General features: G+C 36.6%; 1 pseudogene; it reads left to right on the top strand.

Annotated features, from left to right (window-relative positions):
- Positions 1 to 19,998: 19,998 nt before the first annotated feature.
- The window catches only part of LOC115211268, a 119-nt pseudogene continuing 117 nt past the window's right edge, over positions 19,999 to 20,000 (top strand).

Here is a 20,000-nt window from a genome sequence, read left to right as displayed (position 1 = left end):
ATATCATATCTTCTCCACTATTTCAGTATTACGTGTTAAAAGTGAAACAAAAACTTTTCTCTATTTTATGTCAGATGCTTTCACTTTAACAATAAAAATAATAATAACAATTGAATTATATGTAGTAAGTAATAATTAAAATCAAACTAAAGTATAATATAATTGTAACATAACAAAAGTAAAAATAGCAATTGGTATAAAATTGCATCAATGACTTGAACTTGAATAAGTGGTTTCACATGAATGGGAATAAATTAAAAATAAAATTAACGTGCAGAAATGGAATAGTCCAGATGGATAATAAAAAATTAAATTAAAGAAAAGACTATTGTTTATAAAGTATACAATGCAGAGAAAAAGAAGATTTGAACACCTGGAGGAAAGCACCATCGAAAAGTGTATTGGTGCGACTATGAAAGACATCTAACCAGAGGCGGTAAATTCGCCACAATAGAAGCAAGGTTCGAGTCAACGGAGCGTGCAAGGGAGTACTCGACTCGAACTTGCAAAGAAGAAATATTTTATTTTTACCTTTATATCTGGGACGTAGGACGTGCCGGATAAAAATAAAAAATGTCCCCCCACCCAGATGTTGAGGTAGGCTGGATTGTAGCCACACTTCTATACAAGATACAATTGATCGAAATTGCAAGGGACGGGCTTACAATTCCAGTCTGTTATATATTTTGAGTATTGTTATCACTAGCGATATCAAGATATAACTTTGTATTTTGTATTTTATGTGTAGATATATATATATAGATGTACATGTAATATGTACACACATATATACACATATATACATGCACTAGCACTATGACCCGGCAACGACGGGTCAGAATGTGTGTCTGTCTGTCTGTGTGTTTCCCTAAAACTTGAGAACTACACAACCAATTTCGTTCAAATTTTACACACGCCTTACTTAGGGTCGAAGGAGTGTCATGGACTCGGTCTGGACGCCATTGGGGCGACTGTACACAGCCACCGGCCCACAGTCGACGCTATGGCGACTAGAGCTCGCTCTGGGTGCCATTGGGGCGACTGTACACAGCCACCGGCCCACAGTCGACGCTATGGCATTGGTGTCAGTATTACAAATGGCTTGGCTTGGCTTGGCTTGGCTTGGCTTCTGAAGGAGAGGAAAGAAAGAATTTTAATTATATATAGAGAGAACTAAAGCGCGAAGGCAGCATAAAAAAACAGCCCTCCCTCAGTTGGTGGCAGTTTTACCTACTCCGCATTGCAACAAGTTGCGTTTTCGTCAAAGTAATTGCTCCCCCAAAGCAAATTAAATAAAATTTGCGATACGTGGAAAGTCAAAGCTGCTAACAAGAACAGGACAGTGAAAACATTCGGTAAGGGCTGTTTAACCCTAACGAGGGGAAGTGGTGAACGCTGGAGAAAGAAAGCTTTGTCAAGAGACAGACAAGAATGCATGAACGAGAAGGAAAAGAATTACATTTAGAAATAGATTTATAATTATTGAGGACAGAATTTCTGTTAGAAATAAAGAACTATAAATATTGAATTATGCATAAAGTGCTGACTTACATTCGGGGTTTCCAATTCTCTGTAAAATATAAGATAATCGCAAAATCATCGCACATGTCACCATCGATTACAAACACCGGTGGAAGATAAAATGTTCAATGAAGAAGGGTCCTAAAAACCACATCAAACCATCACCTTTTGCTGCCTTGCTGTTTGGATAGATCCATCCAATGTGGATTACCTCGAGACCAGTATAGAAGACTCTGTCTGTTGACCTCACCATTTACATAAAACGTAGCTTTGTCACTGAACAACACAAAGTTTTTCGTAAAATTGATATTTTCATCCAATTTATCTGAAAACCATTCGTACGTCTACATTCGTCTATCAGGATCGTCTTCATTTAAGTGATGCAATATCTGTAGGTTGTATCGATGAAACTTTTCCTCAACAAGCATTTTGTGGATGGTTGGTTTTGGAACACCTAACACCGTGGATGTCCGACGAAGTGATTTCTTTGGGCTAGCAGAAACTTTAGCCTCGACAGCCTCTTTAGTTTCATCTGAAGTCTTTGGTCGCTCGGAACGGGGTTTATCCAAAACACTGCCTGTTTCTTTAAATTTCTTGATCAATTTCCTAACGGCAGTAAAATAAATAGGTTGCCTACAAGGGTGTCGAAGATTAAATTCTTCCGCAATTTTGGGATAAGACCATCCCTCTTGTCCACTTAATAATATTAACTCGATTCTTTCTTCTTTAGACAGATTCATCATTCGATCTGGGATTCTTTCTTCTTTAGACAGAGCCATCATTCGATCATCTGTAGAAAAAATAACAAATAAATTTAGAAAAGTAAAGTATTTTTTTTATTTAATTTAAACAAAAGTAAAAAAGGAAAATGATTATTTCTTATATTTATTTGTTTATGTTATGATTTTATTCCATAAACCCAGACTTCGTGGACACCCTAAAATTGCTTTGATTAAAATCCTTTTAACATGGAAGTATCCAAGGAGCATTTAAGGCGCATAATTCTTTATAAGTACAATAAAGGTAACTCTGCAGCCGAAGTGACTCGAAACATATACTCAGTTTATGGGAAAGTGCTCGAATGAAAGAACTTGCAGGAGATCGTTTGCAAAATTGAAGATGAATATCGAACAGGACGTCCAGTTTAGTTTGATGATAAGCTCCTTGAGGCATTACTTGAAGAAAATCCGTCATTATCAGTTGAAGAATTGGCAATAAAGCTTAGTCCAAACCATACAACAGTTCATCGTCATCTTCAACAACGTGGTAAGATTCCTAAACTTGGAAAATAGGTGCCTTATGTATTGTCCGAAAGCAACCGCAAATCCCGAGTTGGCATCTGCTCTTCTCCCCATTCTCGCAAACTCATTTCACCCTTTTTCGATAGACTTGTGATGAAAAATGGATTTTCTATCGAAATGTTAAACGTCGTAAACAGTGGCTTGGTAAAAGGGAAAATGCTCAACCAAAACCGAGAAGGGAACTTCATGGGAAAAAGGTTCTTCTCTCTATCTGGTGCGATTGCAAAGGTGTAATTCACTTTATATTGTTACCACCTAATGCAACAATCAATGCTCAAGTCTTCTGTCAGCAATTAAAGCGTTTGAACCAAGGTTTGAAGGGAAAAAGAGCCGCTTTAGTGAGTCGAAAACGAGTGATGTTTCATCAGGACAATGCGCAACCCCACACTGCAAAGATCACATCACAGAAGATCGAAGAGGTCGATTGGGAAAAATTTCTTCATCCACCTTATTCTCCCGACCTTGCTCCTTCAGACTACCATTTGTTTCATAGTTTACAGAATTATTAGGGGGACACAACTTTCGCAAGCCAGGAGGAGGTCGAACCTGACATTTCAGAGTTCTTCGCTTTGAAACCAAAAGAGTTTTACATTGATGGGATTGAAAAGCTTGTAAATAGATTGAAGTAAGTCATAGATAATCAGGAAAAGTACATTGATGATTAACTTTCAATTAAATACAACATTTGATCACTTGTATTCTTTATCCAAAATTCGGACAGAACTTATGGGATGACCCGAGATATATACATTGGCGAAAATATATTTAAGACAGACGATAAAAGTTCTATTTCTTACAAAATATTTTGTTACTAACACCATACAAATTATTTTTATCTTTTACACCTTATGCAAAATTAATTTCTCTTTCGAATGATGCAGACAATAAATATTTTTATGCAACTTGAAGAATTCTAATTTACTTTCAAATTTACCGGAAAAATTAGTTTAAGACCATGAAATATGTATGCATTTTGTTGGCCAAAATGGGTAGTCACACAACGAGCCTAAATGCACCATACAAAGTTATAATTTAATGTTATTATTCAATTTATCAATAATGGGAAAACAACGTAGCCTTAGTCCAGTCACGAGAGCAAAAATCGTATATTACAGCAAAAAGTTTCCTTTTCGAACATCAGCAAGCAACTAAATTGCAGTAAACCGGCTTGCGTGCATGCGTGGAACTTATACTCGGAGACTGGTCAATACAAAGATCGGCAAAGGACTAGTAACAGAATATCATCGGTCTTAAATTTATTTTCGCCGGTGTGTATATTATATATATATATATAATATATATATATATATATATATATATATATATATATATATATATATATATTATATAAAATAGTAAAAAGTGAAAAAACTACAGAAGGCTTGTTTTAAAAGGTTAAAAAATATATATTTGAGTCATTATGTCTGAAGAATGTTATAAATTTTTTTCATACAATGACATAGTTTTTGAAGAAATGACCGGTTTCGCGTTCAGCTTTTCAAATTTCTTACATCGTTATGTTTACGTTGAGAAGTGTGAAGAAGATTTCCAAATAAGTGGAGGTAATAAGTGATTTCTTCCGGTGTAAGAGAGATAATCGCTTAATATTTCTTGCCTTTTTTTTGGGAGTGAGTTTCTCTGTATAAGAATGTTGGAATGGTTAAGTTTGGACTTGTATTTTTCAATGAAGAATGTTTCCTTGTTTAGTCTAATTTGTGTTGGTGTTCCGATAGCACATTGGTAAAATGGAAAGATTAAAAATTGTGGTAGTAGTTGCTTTGCGCATTTCTCAATGTGCTCACTAAAGGGTATCATTCTGTATTCTGGGAATGCAATCTGTTGTCGATGCAGTGTGCATCTACGTCTGAGTGATAGTCCCGTGGGCTACCTGGAAATAATCATTTACCAGGAATCTTTATCAATCTTTGGAAACCCCCTCTCTCAATACATAAAAGAGAATTGGAAACGATTGTTTTATACTCTGGAATGAAAACACAGATAAACTTCTAAAATTCAAAAACCTATTGAACAGCATAAACCCAAATATACAGTTCACAATGGAATACAACCAAAAGGAGCTCCCATTCTTGGATATACTAATTAAAAAAATTAACCTTAAAATAGAAACAAACATTTTTTACAAAGCCACAGACGCCAAACAATACCTACTTTTTGATTCATGCCACACACTAAAACAAACATCCCCTTCAACCTTGCAAGAAGGATACGCACAATAGTGTCAGAACAAAATACCAGGAACTTTAGACTGCAAGAACTCAAAAACACCCTAATTGACAGACATTACCCAGCTCAACTCATACAGGATGGGATCAGACGTGCAACAGAAATCAACATAGAAACTTTGAGAAATGTTCATCACAACAACACACCTTCCCCGAAAACACTACCTTACATATCCACATACAACCCCAGAAACAAAGAAGCCTTTACCATCATCACCCAGAATTTACCAATACTTCATAAGGACCCCAAATTAAAGGTAATTCTAAACACACACCAAATCATTAAAAGCTACAAACAACCTAAATCACTTAAAAAGATTCTCACAAAGGCAAAATTGTTTTCTGAAATTACAGATGCAAAAGTAAAAAAATGTGGTAAACCGAGTTGTGCAACATGTCCAAACCTGCTAGAAGGATCAGAATTCCTCTTCAAAGAGGGACAGAAATTCAAGATCAAATCTAATTTTACTTGTGCCTCTGAAAACATAATTTATGTCATAAAATGCTCGGGCTGCCACCAAAACTACGTGGGGTCCACGGGACTATCACTCAGACATAGATGCACACTGCATCGGCAACAGATTGCATTCCCAGAATACAGAATGATACCCTTTAGTGAGCACATTGAGAAATGCGCAAAGCAACTACTACCACAATTTTTAATCTTTCCATTTTACCAATGTGTTACCGGAACACCAACACAAATTAGACTAAACAAGGAAACATTCTTCATTGAAAAATACAAGCCCAAACTTAACCATTCCAACATTCTTATACAGAGAAACTCACTCCCAAAAAAGGCAAGAAATATCAAGCGATTATCTCCCTTACACCGGAAGAAATCACTTATTACCTCCCCTTATTTGGAATTCTTCTTCACACTTCTCAACGTAAACATAACGATGTAAGAAATTTGAAAAGCTGAACGCGAAACCGGTCATTTCTTCAAAAACTATGTCATTGTATGAAAAAAATTTATAACATTCTTCAGACATAATGAATCAAATATATATTTTTTAACCTTTTAAAACAAGCCTTCTGTAGTTTTTTCACTTTTTACTATTTTCTATATATTCAACCACGTGTTTCACACACCAACTTCTCACCTATATATATATATATATATATATATATATATATATATATATATATATATATATATATATATAATATATATATTATATATATATATATATATATATATATGTAATGGGATCTTTTCCTTTTGAACGGCAGATGTCAACACAATTTCTAGTTAACTAAACACATTTAAACTTCGTATACTGGTAGAATGAGTTTATAAAACATCATTTTCTCTTGGTTTTATTGAGAAAATTCTATAGTTTGTAAGATATTTCGTCTGAAAATCCGAGCATTACGGCAATTTTAACCAATCGATTACCTCCATTCAACTAAAATCATTTGCTGCGTCTAAAACTGAGACAACATCCTGTAACTAAGCCTAAACCTCCCCCTAACCCTAACCCTAAATTTTATTTTCTTAATTGTTAAATTAATTTAATTCCATTGCGTTAGTTTTTTTACACGCGTAACAATTAAATTAATTTAACAACTAAGAAAAAAAATTTAGGGTTAGAGTTAGGGGGAGGTTTAGGGTTAGTTACAGGATGTTGTCTCAGTTTTAGACGCAGCAAAGGATTTTAGCTCAAAAGAGAGCATAGGATTGGTTAAAATTCGAAAAATTAAACTACGTTAAACAAACAAATTACAATTTTCTCAAGAAAGCCAAGAGAAAAAAATGTTTTATTTTGACACATTCTACCAGCATACGAAGTTTTAAAGTGTTTTTAAAGTTAACTAGAAATTGTCTGCCGTTCAAAAGGAAAAGATCCATATAATGTATATAACACGGGGATTTTAATGGAGATAACCTGCAGTATATAGTACAACATTTTTGTCTCCGTATATGAGCTAAGTATTAATAAAATGTGGTATACGATAAAAATTTCAGATATTTGTCTTAAAACATTCAGACAAGAAAATTCAGTTCATGCCCATTTATAGTGGCTTATCTTTCGACTTATTTTAGAACATGTTTGAGTCCATAAAATAGGATTTGACTACACCTCTATTTAGAGCACAGTTTAAGCTATCTTTTCGTGGAAGAAGATTTATGTTGCTATAACCTGTGTTAATTCTGTAACCCTTTAAATTAAAAGATGAGAAAGTTCATTTTCGGTATTTGATGCTTTGGGAACCAGACAAAAATTGCTGCAGCTCGGCTGGGATGTGTTACCCCCACCTTCCATATTCACCAGATATTGCTCCTTTGGATTTCCACTTATTTAGGTCTCTGCAGAATAGTCTTAAGGTGAAAATTTCAATTCCTTAGATGACGTAAAAAGATACCTTGATGAATTATTTGCCTTGAAACCACCCCAATTCTGGGAAGAGGGTATTTTCAAGGTAAAGGAAAGATGGAGACGTATTGTGCAACGAAATGGTTCAGATTTGGTTCATTAAAAATGTAATGGAAAGTATTTAGTGACCTTTACTTTCCTTTAAAAATCGGAACGAACTTTCCGGACAGGAGAAGTTCAGAGAGCAGAAAATGCCATTATATCTGGCCTTCATTGATTGGACAAAGGCCTTTGACTTGGTAAGTAGAAAAGGCCTCTTCATCCTGCTCCAAAAAATCTGGTTATCACACACAGAAGAAGCCCTACGAAGGCTCATCAACTGTTTTGAGAAAGCATTTGGTAACTTTGGCTTAGTTATCAGCCTCAAGAAGACCAACATCATGGGCCAGGCTACATCGGACATCCCAAACAGAGTACAGGAGGTGGAGAAGTTTACCTATCTTGGCTCTACCGTCACCTACAACCTATCCCTTGATGCTGAGCTCAATATACGCATTGGCAAGGCAGCTGCTGTGATGGCCCAACTCACCAAACGCGCATGGGACAACAATAAGCTGACGAAGACCACAAAAATGAAGATTTACCAGGCATGTGTACTTAGCACTCTACTGTATGGAAGTGAGACTTGGACGCCATACACACGCCATACGACGCCATACGTCGCCTAAATATCTTTCACCTGCGCTGCCTCCGGAAAATCCTTCGCATCAAATGGCAGAATCATGTCCCCAACAAAGATGTCCTCAAGCAAGCAGGAATACCAAGCATGTTTGCACTCCTCACACAAAGACGTATGAGATGGCTTGGACATGTTAGCCGTATGGAAGATGGCAGAATCCCCAAGGACATACTCAACGGAGAGCTTGCTAGGGGCACTAAGTCTGTGGGAAGACTGTTCTTACGATACAAGGATGTTTGCAAAAGGGACATGAATGCCTGCAACATCAATATTACCAACTGGGAAGCAGTTGCCAGCAACCGTGGAGATTGGCGACGTACCGTAAAAGAGGGAACACAAAGGAGTAACATAGAGAGAAAGGAGAAATGGAAAGACAAGAAAAGACGTCAACAAGAAACTATGACATTAGAACCAGCCAGGCAAAGTCTTCGCTATATTTGCGGCAACTGCCAAAGTGAGTGTTTGTCCAGGATAGGACTACACGGCCACAGCAGGAGATGTATTAGGACATGAAATGTAAAAGCCGGACTAGATTATTTTATGCGCAACTCCATTGTCTCCCGAGACAAAAAGGATGCCAACAATAATATATATGGATTTCGTAGACAGGAACTGTAACAAATCAATCGTATATATATGTATGTATATATGTAAGTGTATGTGTGTGTCTTTGTCTCTGTTTCGCCCTCATCACTGCTTCACAACTGCTGTTCATTTATTTACATTCACATAACTTACTGGTTTCACAAGAACAAACTAATAGAATAAGTACTAGGCTTATCAACATAAAAAAGCACTAGGCTGTGTCTCATATTTTTGTTTGCCCACTCAGTTGTATCTATCAATTTATCTTTGTATGTGTGCGTGCGTGTGTGTGTATCTATATCTATCTATCTATCTATCTATCTATCTATCTATCTATCTATCTATCTATATATATAAATATTAGGGAATAAATCCAAATTTACAGGGAAAATCAGATTTAGGATTGAATCCAATTTTATAGTAAAATATTATATTATATTAAATTAGAGACAAAACCACTATTATGCAAATCAAACAAAGAAAGACTTAAGCCAATACATAAAATAATTTATATAAATTAAATTTAACAATTATAAATAACCACTACGATCGTTTCGTGTCAGCACATCTTGAGACATTCTTCAGGTGGTTTCATCAGGTGGTTTCTGCTGCATCTTTACTTACACTGTGTTACGAAGGAATAATAATAATAATAATAATAATAATAATAATAATAATAATAATAATAATAATAATAATGATGATGATGGTGATGATGATGATGATGATGATGATGATGATGATGATGATAATAATAATAATAATAATAATAATAATAATAATAATAATAATAATAATAATATAATAATAATAATAAAAACTTGGTGGGAATACAAGCCACCTCCAGTGTTTGAAAATGATCACATCTCACTCCTCTGGAACTTCACCACTCAAATTGACAGAAAGATAGATGCGAATAGGCCAGATAATATATTGAAGGACTTCAGAAAAAATCATGCCTCCTCATTGATATGACTATCCCAATCAATATAAACGTATCTGTCAAGACCTACCAAAAACTGGGCAAATATAAAGATCTTGAAATAGAAACCAGTAAAATCTGGAACCTGAGGACTAAAACAATACCTGTTGTCATAGGTGCCCCGGGAATGATAGCAAAAGGGGCTGATTGCTACCTAACTCAGATACCAAGAAACCCAAAATGGCAGAAATTCAAAAGATAGTGCTCATGGGAACTGCTCATATCCTACGCAAAATACTTTCTATGTAATCTCAAGTTTTAAAACAAACATAATTTTCTTATGGTTACTTAAACATTCACTAGTACAACACTAAGTACAAAACCAAATATATGGCACCCTAGACATAACACCAACATGAACTTCCAACTTGTTGTCTCGTGAGGTCACTGGGTGAGACTTGGAGCCAGCTTGTGCAAATATAAAGTAAAAATCAAACATAGAATAATAATAATGATGATGTTGATGATGATGATGATGATGATGATGATTTCTTCATTGACTACAAAGGGTTTACATTAAGAAGAACATTATGGACAGATGAATACAAAACAAAGAATGTGTGTGAGTGTGTGTTGTGTTTTGCGTGTAAGCAAGATTAACAGAATCCAAAAACAAAAAAAATCACCCATGTCTAATCGTCAATTGGGAGGAGACGTTCGGGAGTTGCTCATGGAAAAACCCCATAAAACCATGGCTGCCCTGACTTCTGAGACAGGTGTCTTTTCTCATTTCTTTTTCTCCAATTACAGGTGAATGCTCAGGGCAGACCCTTCATTAATTATGTCCACTCATTACTAATTTCTTCCAAGAACCTTTTCCCTTTCTGACATCGTTTGTTAATGCGAAATTTCGGTTCAGTTAACACAACAACAACAATCAAACTGCTGTTCTTTATTAGACGCAGGCATGGCTGCGTAGTTAAAAAGTTCGTTTTGCAACCCCTCAGTTTTGGATTCAGTCCCACTACGCGGCACTTTGGGTATCTTCTGCTCTCTTTCTCTTTTACTCTTTTACTTGTTTCAGTCATTTGACTGCGGCCATGCTGGAGCACCACCTTTAGTCGAGGAACTCGACCCCAGGACTTATTCTTTGTAAGCCTAGTTACTTATTCTATCGGTCTCTTTTGCCGAACTGCTTGGTTACGGGGACGTAAACACACCAGCATCGGTTGTCAAGCGATGCTGGGGGGAGACAAACACAGACACACAAACATATACACACACATACACACATATATATACATATATACGACGGGCTTCTTTCAGTTGTCGTCTACCAAATCCACTCACAAGGCTTTGGTCGGCCCGAGGCTATAGTAGAAGACACTTGCCCAAGGTGCCACGCAGTGGGACTGAACCCGGAACCATGTGGTTGGTAAGGAAACTTCTTACCACACAGCCACTCCTACGCCTATAGACAATAGCTTATGATTTGAAGAAGATTTGGTTGGTATTTCTAGTAAGTCAGATGACCACATAGCAGATCCTTCGTTAGCTCTTTGTTGTCGTTGGTGTTAGTCTTCTTTTTTCCTGTTCCTTTATCCTTCTTCATCCTACTTTTTTCTTCCTTTTATTTCTTTGTATTAATTTCTTTCGGCATTGTTCTTCTTCCCCTTTCTCCTTTTTCTTCCCCACTCTACCACATACTTTTATTTCTTCTTTATTTCATTCCCCCCTCTCTTCTCTTCTTCTCCTTCCCTATCTTCCTCTCTCCCTACTCCCCCTCCTTCTTATTTTATGATGCCAGAGTCTAAAGTTAATTTCTAACCACAAAACGTCTGCCTGGCCGTAAAACAATCGTCAATGAAGATTAATTCAACAGATAAAGAAAAACATCTATTTTTAAGCTAAATATTTCATTGAAAAATTTCCCCTTTTGACTTTTATATCAGATCTTTTTCTTTATTTTCACCTCGTACCTTTTCTTCTTCCACTCGGCACCTTTACTCTTGACCTCAACGAATCATCACTTCTTCATCTCAGTCATTACTTTCAAAACCATTTTATAACTTCCCTGTCTCGGTCGTTCCACTGCAAATATAATAAATACCTTTTCGCTTCGTCTCTGCTTCCCCATAAGGCTTGATTTTATTGTTTACTAATTCCTTGCAAACAAATGAAAAAAAGAAAAGAAAATATAACGGTTGTGTATTTCTGTATCTCCAACAATCTGTTTCTTCGTGTATATATATTTATCTATCTCTTCCTCTCTCCCTCATTCTAAATTGTCTGTCTGTCTATCTATCTATCTATCTATCTATCTACCTATCTACATATATATATATATATATATATAGATATATATATATATATATATATTATATATATATTATATATATGTGTGTGTGTGGTGTGTGTGTGTGTGTGTGTGTGTGTGTGTGTGTGTGTTTGTCGATTCATTTATTTGTCTACATTTCTCTCCCTCCCCTCTTTCTGTTTCTCTCTTTATATATATATATATATATATATATATATATATATATATATATATGTATGTATATATATATATATATATATATATATATATATATATATATATATATATATGTATATATATATATATATAATATATATATATATATATATGTATATATATATATATATATATATGTATATATATATATATATATATATATATATATATATATATATATATATACATATATATATATATAGCAATAATAAATCTCTGAACAAGATGTAAACAGTAACTCCTCGACAACGTAAAGTATACTAGCCATCTCAATATGGCTAACCACTAAGGGTGGTTCCGTCACTGATTTCGAAAAACTGTCTGCAACCAATAATAAATCATATTTTTTTAATTTGGTACTTTTTATATCGGTTGCTCTTTTGCCGAAGCACTAAGTCGCGGTACGTAAACAACCCAACAACAGTTGTGAAGAGGGAGTAAGGACAAACACAAAAACAATGATATGCACTCATACACACACACTTATACGACAGGCTTCCGCACAGACTCCGTCTACCAAATTCACCCACAAGGCATTGGTCGGTTCACAACTGCAGTAGAAGACACTTGGCCAAGTTGTTGCAACGTGGGTCTGAACCCGAAACCACGAGCTTGCAAAACGAACTTTTTAATGACAGAGGCATGTCTGCTTCCATATGTAAATGCGCGTGCACATGTGCGCGTATGTGTGTGCGTGAGCGTTTGTGTATGTGTGTGTGTGGTGTGTGTGTGTGTGTGTGTGTGTGGTGCGTGTGTGTGTGTGTGCGTGTGTGTGTGTGTGTGTGTGTGGTGTGTGTGTGTGTGTGTGTGTGTGTGTGTGTGTGTGTGTCTTCTTGTTTGTGTTTGTCTCCCGCCTTTTGGTAATAACTGACTTCGACAAAGAGCAGACGCTTAAAATTAACACTGAGCTCGTTTTCATAAACAAAACCCTTCATTGGACTGCCCCAGCATGGCCGAAATCCAGTCACAGAAACAAGTAAAAGAATCTATTAATGTCTAGATAGATGAATGGATAGACAGATAAATAGACAATGCCGTAGACAAACGACTATTTGTATAACTCTCCTGTTATCCTTCTCCATATTTTATTTCCTTTTTGTCGTGCTCATATTATATGAAGCCGTTCTATTCCACATCGTTATTAACTGCTGGTATCGTCCTGGCCAAACTGTGTTCAGATTAACAGTTTCTGTATGTACATAGATTCCTTGTTCTGTCTTCGCAATAAGGTTGTCTTGTATAAGTGGTTTCTGAGTTTGAATACTGAATAAATAGTCGTTATTTGTTAATACTTTTTCTTATTTCTTTTCGTTATATTTTCTCCGTTTTTAATTCGAACCCAACCTATTATTATTCTACAGCTTTCATTTCAATAGTATTTCTTTAATATAATATGTTTTCTATACTTTTCACTCTTTCTATTAAAATACCTTTCCACTGACACAGAGCATCTTTAATTTATTGCTGCCCGTTCAATGTAAGCTAATTCAGCTGACTTTAATAACGACAAAGGTGACAGACTTGTGTCAATGAATCACCTTAATAAAATGTCGTACAGTGAAGGATAACGAGATATTGATTGAGTTCAGGTATTTTATAGAATCAATCCAAAGGACAACCGCCTCATCCCAGCAACAAGTCCACAGAAACCAATCTCCAAACAATATATTTATGGAGTTTCTTCATCTTAACTTCAATTTGTTTTCTTTTATTCAGATAAATCTTAAAACTATTTTTCCTCCATTAATTCGTAACGTCACTGTTGTTATAAAGAAAGTTTTTTACATCGTTGCATTTAATAGAAATATATAAAAATACGTTTTAAAAAATGGTTTGCCATGACGTTTCAATTAGGATAAGGAAAGTGTGACATGCTAAGATCGATTGTTCTCTCGGTTTAACCATTTGTATTGTGCCAGTCTCTCACTCACTCAAGAGAATGTGTTCACAGTTTTGAAATCACGTAGAAGGATTTTATCACGTGGTTTCACTGCATTTTTTATTCGTCCTTCATATAAATTGTTTTCTGGTTTGTTTGGTTCTTTAACCCTTTAAGTACAAGAGTTGTCAATAATTTGTTGTATCACGAGAGGGTCATTATACGAATAATAAACGCACGCACTGGTTCTATTTCACTTCTTTCCTATTCGTCAATTGGCTAACTCGTTAACCAGTTAACTATTAGATTAAAATAATAGACAGAAAACACAACTGGAGAATACGAAAACTAAAGGAGGCAGCACATAAATGCTAGGGCACAATAACCTCCTGGGCAGACTAAGTGCAGATATGAGTAGAATATGAGAACCGGTATTAAGGAAGGATACAAAAATGTTGGGCTTATAAGCTCTAAAATTCACCCTATAATTGCCCCCGGACATATAGCATAGTGGTTAAGAGCACGGGCTACTAACCCCAGGATTCTAGGTTCAATCCTAGTCAGTGACTTGAATAAATAATAACATCTGGAAAAAATACCTTTATTGGTCAAATGAAGGGTTGGGTTCGAAATTCCACCAGAACAGCTGATGAAGGCTGGAGAGTACATCAGCCGAAACGTTGTGATAACAAACAAGGCGAGGACAAATATCTATCCAATGTAAATATTAAGCGATTAGATTGTTTGGTAAATGGTTCTGTTAAATCAAAGTTTCCATTTGCACGAAGCTGACCTGGAGCAGAGAGGGCATATCATTAAAAAGGTCACGAATAATAATGAATACAATTGATTGATTTATTTAACCGAATGATCAAATAATTAACTATATAGAATTTATATTGAACAAGTGTATGGTTATTTTATTTTATTTTTTGGCATGATAACCCTCCTAGGATACAACGAAGTCTCTTTTGATACAAGAGTTCAGATCAAGAGTTTTGCAAGCCAAATACACAAACGAAGTCGTCAATAAGTGATTTAGCAAAAGTATGCCATTTCTAACACAACGCCCAACACCTTACGTGATTATTGAACTCGGGTGGAGAGCATAGAGCCGTATTGTTGACTGACTTACTAGGCTGGCAACCAGCAACCATTGGGTGTGCAGGCATTCCTGTTGAACAGTACTATCACAGTAGGTGCTGTCGGGAGATTTTCTGATAACATCTCGTATAATCCTAGATAAACAAAACTGATGGGTTTGTCATAGCCGGAACGCTTTTGATCTGAAATCTGATCAATCAGAGCTGATCTAACTACCAATCGTTGTGACAATTCCTTCGATTTGTTTGCATAGAAAGTACGCAAGCGCTATTGAAAGCCAAATACAAATGAAATACTCTTTTCTACTCAAGGAACAAGACCTGAAATTTCTGGGGAGGGAGACAGTCGATTAGATCGACCCCAGTACGCAACTGGTGCTTAATTTATCGACCCTGAAAGTCGGCCTCGGCAGAATTTGAACGTAAAGATAGACAAAATACCTATTTCTTTACTACCCACAAGGGGTTCTGAGTCCAAATCGAGCTGCATTTTATTGATGTATTCTTAGATTGCATCATAACAAAAACTTACCATCACCAGGTAAATTTTAAACACTGGTGAGGCAGAAACTGATAACCAATTCACCAATTATCAAGATATGTGTGTTTGTGTGTGCGCGCGTGTGTGCGTGCGTGCGTGTGTGTCTGTGTCTGTTTGTATTTGTATATGTATGTATGTATGTATGTATGTATGTATGTATGTAGTATGTATGTATGTATGTATGCATGCATGTATGTATGTATTATGTATGTATATATGTATGTATGCATGTATGTATGTAAGTATGTATGTATATATGTATGTATGCATGCATGTATGTATGCATGCATGTATGTATGCATGCATGTATGTATGACAAGACAGCGGTGCGTCCGGGTTCGGTTTCCGTTCGAAGAGCACTCCCATCCTTTCATTGTCCACACGATAAACATAGACATCCCTCACCTTCAGCCCCCGTCTTTGATATTCTACTTAAGTAATTAATAATTATATCAATGGAAGACTCTCTGGTCGTGAGTGTCCCGAAGCATTACCTCTCTACACTCTGCAATGGTGTCTGGCTGTCATCGAACAATTCTTCCTCCACTTTCTCAACCTCCTTATGTTGGTCGTTCTAAAACACTCACTCTCTTCTCTCCACTTATTCTTTACTTGTCATACTCTACATCGATGGCTTCTCCAATAGAAATAAGAACGGAATAATGCTTAGGGATATGTCAAACAAAGCAGAAGAAAGCGATTTTGATTTAGTCTGCAAGAACGCGTTAGAGTACTGTGCTTAACTTTTTAAATTGCTCTTTCATCATTCCTACGAAACGCTTCGATGGAATCTCTACGAAGGTAAGAACTGTGACATGGTTTTTTTGCCCTTTGATGCCTGTGTAGATTACCACATGATAGGATCTCCTCTATGATACACTACGAGGTGGAGGTCTACTAAAATCTATCAAATGGAATCAATATTACTTTATGCTGGTTCCAATAAAGTTCAACTATCTCAGACGTCCTTGAGATTTTGAAATTCTTCCCAGTGCAGAGCAGTTTTATATTTCTTTGGTTAACCTTTTATAAATACTTAGCTGTGTTTTTGCTTCTAAATCCATAAGGACAATTACATGAATTTGGCTGAGTTTTGGGCGGAATTTAGTGAGTTAAAAGAAACGCTAACATTAATAAAATGGCTGCTTATTTTGTTTGTTTCTTTCATCGTTGATCTGGACTGCGGCCATGTTGGGGCACCGCTTTGAAGGGCTTAGACGAACAAATAGACCCCCCCCCAGTACTTATTTTCTAAGTCTGCTACTTATTCTATCAGCCTCTTTTGCCGAATCATTAAGTTACGGCACGTAAATAAACCAATACCGGTTGTCAAGCTGTGGGATGCGGGAGACAAACGCACAGATATACATATGTATACATACATACTCATAAACACAAACACACACACACACACATATATACGATGAGATTCCACACAGTTTCCGTCTACCATATTTACCCACATATAATAGAAGACACCTGCCCAAAATACCACGCATTGAGACTGAACTTGAAACCACGTGATTGCAAGGCGAGTTTCTTAAGCACACAGTCAAGTCTGAACTTGATTCTGGGTAAACGTTATTGCAACGCTGTTGTATTTTCGTGGACGGTGAAATGAAGAGCTGAAAGAAGTTTGAGTCGCACATCATCCTTGTGCAAATGTTGTTAACGCGAGGAAAGTCTCAAATTTCGGGTCATAGGCTCTTTATCAAGGACGAGAAAAAAGGGCGCACATTTCTAGCAAAAAGAGTGAACATGTAACACCCTCATCTATAACATTCGTTGATGGTGTGGCTGAGATCAGTGTTACTTATAGGGGAGCAGGCAAACACACGAGGTCGTGACGGTTGTGAGAAGTGAATAGGGAGCAGATGTCTTTACGTTCTGAGTTCAAATTCCGCCGAGGTTGACTATGCCTTTCATCCTTTCGGGGTCGATAAATTAAGTACTAGTTGCGTACTAGGGTCGATCTAATTGACTGGTTCCCTGCCCCAAAATTTCGGGCCTTGTGCCTAGAGTAGAAAAGAAATACCTGTGCGTAATAAAACTAACATGGTTTTAATTCTTTGCCGGTTCAAAGCAGCTTCATAAGTTTGTCCTAAACGTCTCTGCTAGTTTCCAGACTTTTAGTTAACCCTTCTTTCATACGTTGTGAGTAACATAAAGCTTTCCTTTCATAAGTCCCAAATTACTCTGGTGCTTGAAAAAATATTGGGAACATGTTTCATATAATGATGCAAAAACGCCAAAGAAATATGTGCTGTGTATCACATGTGATACATAAGAGAGGTAAAGGGTCAAAGTTTTTAAACTTGTTCAACGCCATAGCGAAGAAAGAGGAATATTATGGACGCAAGCTATCTTTAAAATTCTTTCTTTTTTTTTTTTTTCCTTTCTTATTTGTAAAAGGTGAAGAGAGAAATAAAAGAAAATTATCATTTGATGTGGATCTAGTATTTGTTACCCTCTCTTTTACTCTTTTACTTGTCTCAGTCATTTGACTGCGGCCATGCTGGAGCACCACCTTTAGTTGAGCAAATCGACCCCGGGATTTATTCTTTGTAAGCCCAGTACTTATTCTATCGGTCTCTTTTGCCGAACCGCTAAGTGACGGGGTCGTAAACACACCAGCATCGGTTGTCAAGCAATGCTAGGGTGACAAACACAAACACACAAACACACACACACACATATATATATATATATATATATATACATATATACGACAGGCTTCTTTCAGTTTCCGTCTACCAAATCCACTCACAAGGCATTGGTTGGCCCGGGGCTATAGCAGAAGACACTTGCCCAAGATGCCACGCAGTGGGACTGAACCCGCAACCATGTGGTTGGTTAGGAAGCTACTTACCACACAGCCACTCCTGCGCCTATTAATTTAATGTTAGTTTAATAACTATTGGCTAAGGTGCATTTTTTTTTAGAAACAGTACTGTTTTATGTATTTCATAATATTTAGGCTGAAGGCTGCCATCAGAAACTTGTTTTTCATATAAAAACAGACATTTTCTGCGTTGCTTTGCAGCTGTATAATGTGCGGGGTGCAGCACAGTTTTCTACGTCGCTTTAAAAAAGTTTGACATCGGAGTTTGTTGAAATATATTTCCATAACAAGTTATCCCTGCTGGGTCGAGGTGGTGGTGATGGGGTGAGGTGAGGGGAGTGTTGTCACGTGGCAGATGTTTATTAGTCATATGTGTGTGACTTGAGTGAGCGCAGGTGGTGACTTGTTTTAGTTTTAGCTCTTGTATTTAGAGGTAAGGTTTTGTAGATAACACAGTGATAATTAATATAAGAAAGATAAGGGGCTGTCGAGGAGAGAGAGTGTGTAGTAAGGGAGAAATGGGAGATAGCATTAAGGCAGAGATGTGGAGCAAAGATTGTTGGGGAAGCAAAAGGCAATTCGGTACAAGTCTGAAAGAACCGGAAATATCAAACAGAAATATTGATTGCGAGCGATGTGAGATGGGGGGGGGCAGATATTATTAATATCTGACATATGATGATGGACTCATGGGTATTATACACACACACACACCACACACACACACACATATGTGTGTATGGCAGCGAGCTGGTTGAAACGTTAGCACGCCGGGCGAAATGCTTAGCCGTATTTCGTCTGCTGTTACGTTCTGAGTTCAAATTCCGCGGAGGTCGACTTTGCCTTTCACCCTTTCGGGGTCGATAAAGTAAGTACCAGTTACGTACTGGGGTCGATATATATCGAGTTAATCCGTTTGTCTGTCCTTGTTTGTCCTCTCTGTGTTTAGCCTCTTGTGGGTAGTAAAGAAATAGATATACATATATGTATATATATATACTATTATCTCTAAATCTCTCAGAGAGAGAGAGACATTCAGAAAGAATTCTTTAAAGGAAAAGTTAATTGCTAACACAATATGGCTGTTCTGGAAGGGACTTTGTTGCTGTTCATTAGAAACATCTCCGAGAGATTTAGAAATAATAGTATTTCTATTTATAGGTCAGTGGGTGTGTGTCACTTTGAAATCTATATATTCGAAACGTGGATACAGCAACGTCACCTGGCCAAGCAGCTATTCTGCGTTGATGAAGAGCAATAACCCTGAACCTAGTCCACAGATGTTGGTTTGCGCTATGTGTGTGTGGGGGGGGGGTGAATATTCCCCCTTCGAAAATATAAGGACACAGATAGTGTGTCGTATAGCCAGCTAGAAACGATGTTTCTTGGGGCCAATGAACAGTAACAACGCCCCTTCCTGGACATCCATATTATGTTGGCAATTAGATTTTACTTCATATATATATAAAT

The sequence above is a fragment of the Octopus sinensis genome, linkage group LG4 (genome assembly GCF_006345805.1).
Source record: "Octopus sinensis linkage group LG4, ASM634580v1, whole genome shotgun sequence".
Classification (NCBI taxonomy): Eukaryota; Metazoa; Mollusca; class Cephalopoda; order Octopoda; family Octopodidae; genus Octopus; species Octopus sinensis.
This window is presented reverse-complemented; position numbering and strand designations above follow the sequence as displayed.